This window comes from Odocoileus virginianus, chromosome 9 (genome assembly GCF_023699985.2).
Source record: "Odocoileus virginianus isolate 20LAN1187 ecotype Illinois chromosome 9, Ovbor_1.2, whole genome shotgun sequence".
Lineage (NCBI taxonomy): Eukaryota > Metazoa > Chordata > Mammalia > Artiodactyla > Cervidae > Odocoileus > Odocoileus virginianus.
The window spans coordinates 5,983,787-5,991,541 of NC_069682.1; positions in this window are offsets into that span (position 1 = coordinate 5,983,787).

The following is a 7,755-nucleotide window of genomic DNA, read 5'->3' on the forward strand; positions in this document are numbered from 1 at the left end:
CAACTGAAGCGACCTAGTTTATCATCAGGTTCAACAGGCAGGAAATGCTTCTGCCAAATCCCTCTAAACACTTCTGAACACATTTTCTTAATTTTTAACTTCATTTCTTGCTGGTTAAAGACAAGTCCTGCTTCAAGGGACCACACTTTGAATAATACTGCTCTAAGCACCTGAGTGGCAGGGATCAACAACCCTTGAGTGTTGACTTAATTCTGGTCCGATGGACAAAGAGTCATGCAAAAGCTTCCCAGGAAGTGGAGGGGGTGGGGAGAGAGGAGCTGGGGCTCTTTCTTTGTCTTCCATTTACAATTTCCAATGGAAAAATGTGTGGGTTGTCACCATTATGCCTGCACGGTTTCAGACAAATTAAAGGCTTGCCTCAGTAATTACTGGGTGGGTATATACAGAAACATACATCCATGTCTACAGATCCTGAATACAGTAGTGTAAATTAAGGCAGAAAGCTTATAGCCAGTTGCTTTTCTGAGGTTAAACATTGGTTTACTGTATAGCATTAGATGAAGTGGAGTGTTTTCCAGAATCAGAAGGTAAGACTTTTCAGGAACAAATTTATGGAAACAGCAACCTTTTTGTTGCTCCAGAAGAACAAAGCTTAGACAGAGACTCTTTTTTTCATATCTCCATGTAGAGATTTGAAAAGCCAGCATATAAAGACCAGTGCCTTGCCAGTAATGGCAAAAACAACATCATCCTCAGCCATTTTAGCTGCAGGGGGGTCTGTGGGGGCCTGGACAACAGCAAAGCTGGGTACGAATTTTATGGCTTTGCTAATTTTCTATCTGTTCTGGGAGCCATAAGTGTGCCCTTACAGATATTCATGGTTGCTCTTAAAATGAAAAAAAAAAAATCTTTTAAACAGCACAGAAAAACCTTTCATTCTTGAGGCATGCAATTCATGGATGATTTTCAAAATGTCATGTTTGAGTTGGGAAAGTAACATTTCTTGAACTAATCGGCCAATAGCTTCAAGAATATGACTCAAAGGATATAAAAATTTCAAACCTGACTTTCAAAGAAGAAAAAGAATTCTTTTTTCTCTGCAAGTTCCTAAGTTTATTTTTTCACAAAGGTCATGGCTCAAAGTTAGGTTTATTTGCCATGGAAAGGAACAGTCTAAATGAAGTAAACTTTTAATTCCTTAGTGAAAGGGAATGGTAGCAGATCTTGAAGGGCACCATTTAAAAGTTTTACACCAGTAGACAGGGTGGTTCAATTTGATTAGCTGTACCCCCCACCTCTTTAATACTGACTTGGTTGGGTTTTAGGTTTGTTTGGGGTAGGGGGAGTTGGGTTCTTTTAAATCTTTGGAGAGATGAACAAATGGAGAAGGAGAAAAGCCAAAAAGATAAAAAGGAAAATGAAAAATAAAGAAAGAAGAAAAATTCAGGATCTCCAGGATGAAATTCTCTTTGGAACCTCTATTAATGTAACTAAGGTAAAATTCTCACAAAGGGGATGGTGGAGAGACCCATACCATTGATGCACCTGCCCTCCAGGAGACTTCCCATTCCCAGGCAGGGATGACTGGGTCCCACCCAGCCAGCCACCCAGCCAAGACCAGGAAGAGATTTTCAAAGATGGCCCAACTTAAAGTCACATGATCAAGATTCCTGAGAGCAAGAGAGCAAGGTGTCCTGTGCTGACTGGTTGGGAAAGTAGGACTTTCTGACAGGAACATTTCAAGGTCCTTCATTGCTTTCAAGAAGAAGCCTGCCTCTAAGACACTCTTGAGGGCTCCCTCCTGCTATTACAGGATATTATGAAGAGAAAAATGGGCTTCCCAGATGGCTCAGTGGGTAAAGAACCAGCCTGCAACACAAGAGATGCAGATCCAATCCCTGGGTGGAGAAGATTCCCAGGAGGAGGGCATGACAATGCACTCCGGTATTCTTGCCTGGAGAATCCCATGGACAGAGGAGCCTGGTGGGCCACAGTCCACGGGGTTGCAAAGAGTCAGACACGACCGAAGTGACTTAGCATGCACATAAACGGAGAAACAAAGATAGGAGGGCAGGGATGCAGTGCTGGAAAGATAAAGGCTGGTCCACCGCTCACCAGCAGCAAGTGGCAGAAACCGAAGCTGGAGTTACAGCTGCAGCCCCCTCTCTGCAGCCTCTTCTCTGCTTGTGCGGTCACGCACAGCCCATCGCTTCTCTGCTCCTCCCGCATCCCTCTGCCACCCAACTGGCCGTCTTGCAGCCAACTGCCAATTTGGGAGCCAATCTTTTGTCAAAGATGCTCTTCGAATTCTATTACAAGAAAGCATGCCTTCAGAAAAATGCACACATGTCATAAGGACACGGCTCAGTGAATTTTCACAAAATGAACCATCACCAGTCATGACACCTGTGACAGAAGTCAAGAAATGGAGTATGAGGCTTATGAGAGGCTCTTGGGGGTGATGCCAATGTTCCACATCTTGGTTATGGTGGTGGCTACACAACTGGAGGCAATTGTCGAAACTTGCTGAACTGTGCACTTAAGGAAACTGAATCGCATCATATGTAAATTTTATCCCCATGTGAAATAAATAAGTAGAACATTAAGGGCACTCTGTGACCGCTTCCAGCAGGGACTGACTTTCCCACCGAAAGTCATCAGTATCGCAACTTCTGCACTAGATTAGTCCTGCGGAACCTCAACGCAAAGGCACGCAGCTTGTGCTCCTTGAGATGTGGCACCTTTTGCTCTGGGCCACGTTGTGGGGTTTCCCTCACTGCTCTTTGCAGCTATAGGTCCTGCATGCCCATCGCTGCCTTGTACGGCTTATGTCTATTTAGCCATTCTCCCATGGGTGGGCATGTGGGCGATTGCCAGTCAGGCGCTCGTATAGATAGTGCTATTATGAACAGTCCGGGGCATGTCACTGGGGCTCATATGCACAACATTTCTACCAGGAGTGTTTGAAGGTCCAGTTCTTCCACAAATCTTCGTTTCACCCCTTTCACTAAGTCTTCCCTTGACTGTTCTGTTCCTTGATCTCTTCATTCTTATATTTAAGTCAAAACGTGTGTACTGAGCACTGACTAAGGGTGTGACAGTCACCATCTGCCATTCTGGATACCAGAGAAACGAAAAAAAGATGGCCAGGAGCCCCGTCCCGTGGAGGAGACTAACTCAAATGACTGTAGTATGATGTGGTCGGTACCATGGGGACCAATGAAAACACGACTCATCAGACTGATTATAACAAGCCAGAGTTGCCACATTTTATTTATGAAAACAAGGCTGATAACATCAAGTGTTGGCAAGACAGTGAGAAAATAGACACTCTTTATCACCGCTGGTTGCAGTAATATAAACAAGGATAATTTGACTGTCTCTAGTAGTGCTGAAGCTGTCATGTAGCAGAATTCACCAATTTCCCTCCTGAGGGTCTTTTTTCATATTATCAAATATTAGAAACAAGTAAAATTGCCCAAGTAGAGGAATGTACAAATAAGCCATGTTATATACATAGGATAGAATAGCATCCAACTATTAATAATCTAGAGCTAGGCATGGCATCACAGATGTGCCATAAACATATAATATGTAAAAAAGCAAATTACAAAGGGGTATGTAAAGTATTACACAGTCTTCAATCATTTGAAAATTCACAAAACACTACTGTATTATGACTGGACACTGACATAGGGAATTAAAGTATTAAATTATGCATGGGAAGGGTAAAAAAATCCTCAGGATAACATTCCTCTAGGTTTGAGAGATAGTGAGTGGTTGGAGAAGAAGAGAAATTTTAGAGGTATTATTTTATTTCTTTTTCAAAAAAAGAAACCATGAATACGTAACTATGTAAGTATAAAACCTAAAATATGTCCATGCACAGATATGCAGATGATATTGCTCTAATGGTAGAATGTGAAGAGAAACATCACTTGATGTGGGTGAAAGAGGAGAGTGGAAAAGCTGGCTTGAAACTCAACATTCAAAAAACTAAGATCATGGCATCTCTTCCCATCACTTCATGGCAAGTAGAAAGGGGAAAAGTGAAAGCAGTGACGGATTTTATTTTCTTGAGCTCCAAAATCACTGCAGATGGTGACTGCAGTTATGAAATTAAAAGATACCTGCTCCTTGGAAGGAAAGCAATGAAAACCCTAGACAGTATATAAAAAAGCAGAGGCATCAGTTTGCTGATAAAGGTCCATATAGTCAAAGCTATGGACTTTCCAGTAGTCATGTATGGATGTGAGAGTTGAACCATAAAGAAGTCTGAGCACCAAAGAATTAATGCTTTTGAACTGTGGTGCTGGAGAAGACTCTTGAGACTCCCTTGGACTGCAAGGATAACAAACCAGTTCATCCTAAAGGAAATCAACTCTAAATATTCATTGAAAGGAGTGTTGCTGAAGCTCTAATAGTTTGGCCACCTAATACAAAGAACTGACTCATTGGAAAAGCCCCTCATGCTAGGAAAGATTGAAGGCGAAAGAAGGGGGCGGCACTGGATGAGATGGTTAGAGAGCATCTCTGATTCAATGGACATGAATCTCTGGAGATGGTGGAGGACAAAGGAGCCTGGCGTGCTGCAGTCCATGGGGTCTCAGAGAGCTGGAGATGACTTGGCAACTTAACAGCAACATATGGCAAAATGTTAATACTGTTTAAACCTGAAAATGGAATAAGGTGCAACTATTAGATCATTTTCTGTATATGTGACATGTTTTAAACTAAGGACCAAAAAGAAGCAAAAGCTGAGAAGTAAAGTAAATGAAGTGGTGGCTTATGAGGCTTCCTACAAGGTCGTGATTCTAACAGCCCTTGGCAGCTGTGGGCGCACACACAGACAGGAGGCAGACAGCCGTGCCATTGACTGCGGTGACGCTGAGACCCTGTGTCCACCTGGGAGAGGCCCGGGGGGCGTCGCACCCTGTCACCTCCAGCCTACCGCCCCAGCAGGGCGCCTGGCACGTGGTCGACTTAGAGGGAGGCAGCTATCTGACCAGCACCGATCACACGGAAAGCATTGGCCCTTTTGAAAACCCCATGTAAGGATTCGGGGAGAGGGACTCTGTTCAGCCTGCTCTGAGGAGGTGACCCATGTCCCCAGAGTCAGAGGCAGGTGAGGGAGCAGCAGGTAGTTCTGCAGAGAAAGGGGCCCTGGGCTCCCATGCCTGCAGAAATGGACTCAGACCCCTGACCCCACTAATTAGGCCCTGTGGTGATAGCCCCCGACTGCACCCCCAGCACAGCTGAGGAGCTCCAGGGCCCTAGGAAACAGGAAGTTGTCTTTTTTCTAAGAATGAAGACAAGTCTTAGGTTGATGGAGCGAATTCCCAAGACAGTTCCGGCTTCACTAGTAGAGCTGTGTTTGAGGAAGTGTGACAAGTCGCTTCAGTCATGTCCGACTCTTTGCAAGCCCACGGACTGCAGCCGCCCAGCCTCCTCTGTCCATGGGATTCTCCAGGCAAGAAGATTGGAGCGGGTTGCCATGCCCTCCTCTAGGGGGTCTTCTGAACCCAGGGATCGAAACTCCTGCAACTCCTGCATTTCAGGCGGATTCTTTCATTTCACTGCTGATCTACCTGGGAAGCCTGTTTGAGGAGGTATTTTCACTATAAAAGAATTAACATCATCCTGTGTTTGCCAACCCAAGAGTAGAACTTTTGAGACTCACGGGACCAGTCAGGGTTCAAGTCTGAAAACAAGAGAACTTAACTCTGCTTAAACAGAACAAAAGCATGTTGGGTAGATACTAGGTAGCTTCAAAAGATTCAACTGAATAAAATCACATCATATGTTAATTAAGAAGGATGCTCTATCATGTAGGATTAGATTTAGCTATACTAGGTTAGAGAAAAACAAGTTAAATAAGGTAGAATGGCTTAAATAAGGTAGAAATCTATTTCTCTCTTATGAAAAATACATCTCGAGGTAAATAGTCCCAGGTAGGTACAGACTCCAAGGTCCTTCAGTCTCATTATTTTACATTTCTTTCCGAGCAGTCTCCACTTCCTGGTCTAAGATGACTGCCCAAGCTCCAGCCATCATGTTCACATCCCTGTCAGCACAAAAGAAGAAGGAATGAAACAGGACTTCCCATAAGTTGCAGACACCACATCTCTTTGCTTCCCATTGACCAGAGCTTAGTCGTCCTGCCACATCTAGCTGCAAGAGATGATGAGGAATATCATGTTTCTGTGGGGAAACCATGTGCCCCAGCTTAAAAATGGGGATTCTATGATGAATAAAGAAGATACTGGAGAGGAAATTAGCAGCTTCTTTCATAGGGGTATAGACCATCTAAACTCTGTAGCTGACAGCTGTAGGTGCGGGGTCCTTCTGCAGCACGCCGCCTGGAGCTGAGCTTCTCTCCAGGAAAGTGATGCTGGCTGCTGGGATCCAAGTAGAGAAATGCTCTGTTCCAGGAAGTTCCAGAGCCTGGCCCCACAGCATCTAAAATCCTCAGAAATGATGTTTGTCTCTTGGCCCAGACCTGGTGCCTTGAAGCCTAAGTTAAACACAGGGACCTACTACCTTTCAATCCCCATTCAAACCCCAGCACCTAGCCCAGGGCTTGAGTGGCTCTCAAAGAAATGTTTGTGAAACTGATGAATAAATTGCTACATTCAACTGATTCCCATATAAAAATGTGACTATTTTTCATGTGTATGTAAATATTTTAAAATAGTCTTGAATTCATAAATTCATAACCTTTTTTATCCATGTGTGTTTTCTTGGTGGATGTCTAAGTGTGTGTGTTGAGGAGGCTGGCAGGCAGCCGCATCAGATTCTTGGACCTGGCCGCCCGTCCTTAATCTGCTGACCACTGGCTGTGTGACTTTGCATCAAACCCTTAACTGCCCTGTGCTCAGTGTCCTGTGATTAGCAAGTGTTACTGCTTGTTGCTCACAGGGTTGTCATGAAGGTTTAGTGAGTTAACACTTACATTATGTGAACTGGGAGTGTGTCCCTTAGAATTGCTATCAGCACAGAAAGTTAGGAAAAAGAAAATATTAAAAATGCAAATCCCCCTTTGCAAAGTCTCCTTTTTTAATGTCACAAAGTGATTCTCCTCTGAACAAAGCTAGAAGCTGGCTGTCACCCAGCGTAGGTGACTTTCAACCTGGCAGCTTTCTTAAAGTTGGCAAGAGCAAGTCACTTCATCATCATCAAAGATGGTTTACGGTGCATCTCCTGGGTGACCGGCTCTAAGTTACTAAGTCACAGAGAAGAGATTCCCCCGCACCCTTCACACCCTGCTGTGTTGGTTGATGAACTCGGTGTAGGGACCGACAGTGTTTCTCTCTCCAAACTCTCCACCTACCAAGTCACGGCACCCCAGCAGCTGACCATGTTGCAAACAGAGACCAGTCCCTTTGATGCCTCGGACCAGACGAGGTCCATATGAGGCTCTCACACAAAGCTTTTGCTTTGTTTCTAAACAACTTAAGAAGAATTAAAGGAAAAGAAGTGCACTATTTACTCAAGCTCCTTTTCCGGCTCAAACAGAAAGAAAAACCCAAGACCCAGGGAGGGACCCAATGAGACAGAGAGAGACATCCTTTGAGAAAGAGACAGGGAGCCCAGGACAAGGAGTTGGCTGCAGAGTTTAGATTACTGCCTAAAAGATGATGGGGGTGGGGGTGGATACGTGATCTTTATCTAATCAGACAGTCTCCCCAGGAAGCCCCTGAGATCAAAGCCGGGGCGCTTTTTATTTAGCCCTGTGTCAACTTAAAAAGAGTTCTGGCAAAGCCACAGATCTGGACAAGCTCACACCTCTCCCCG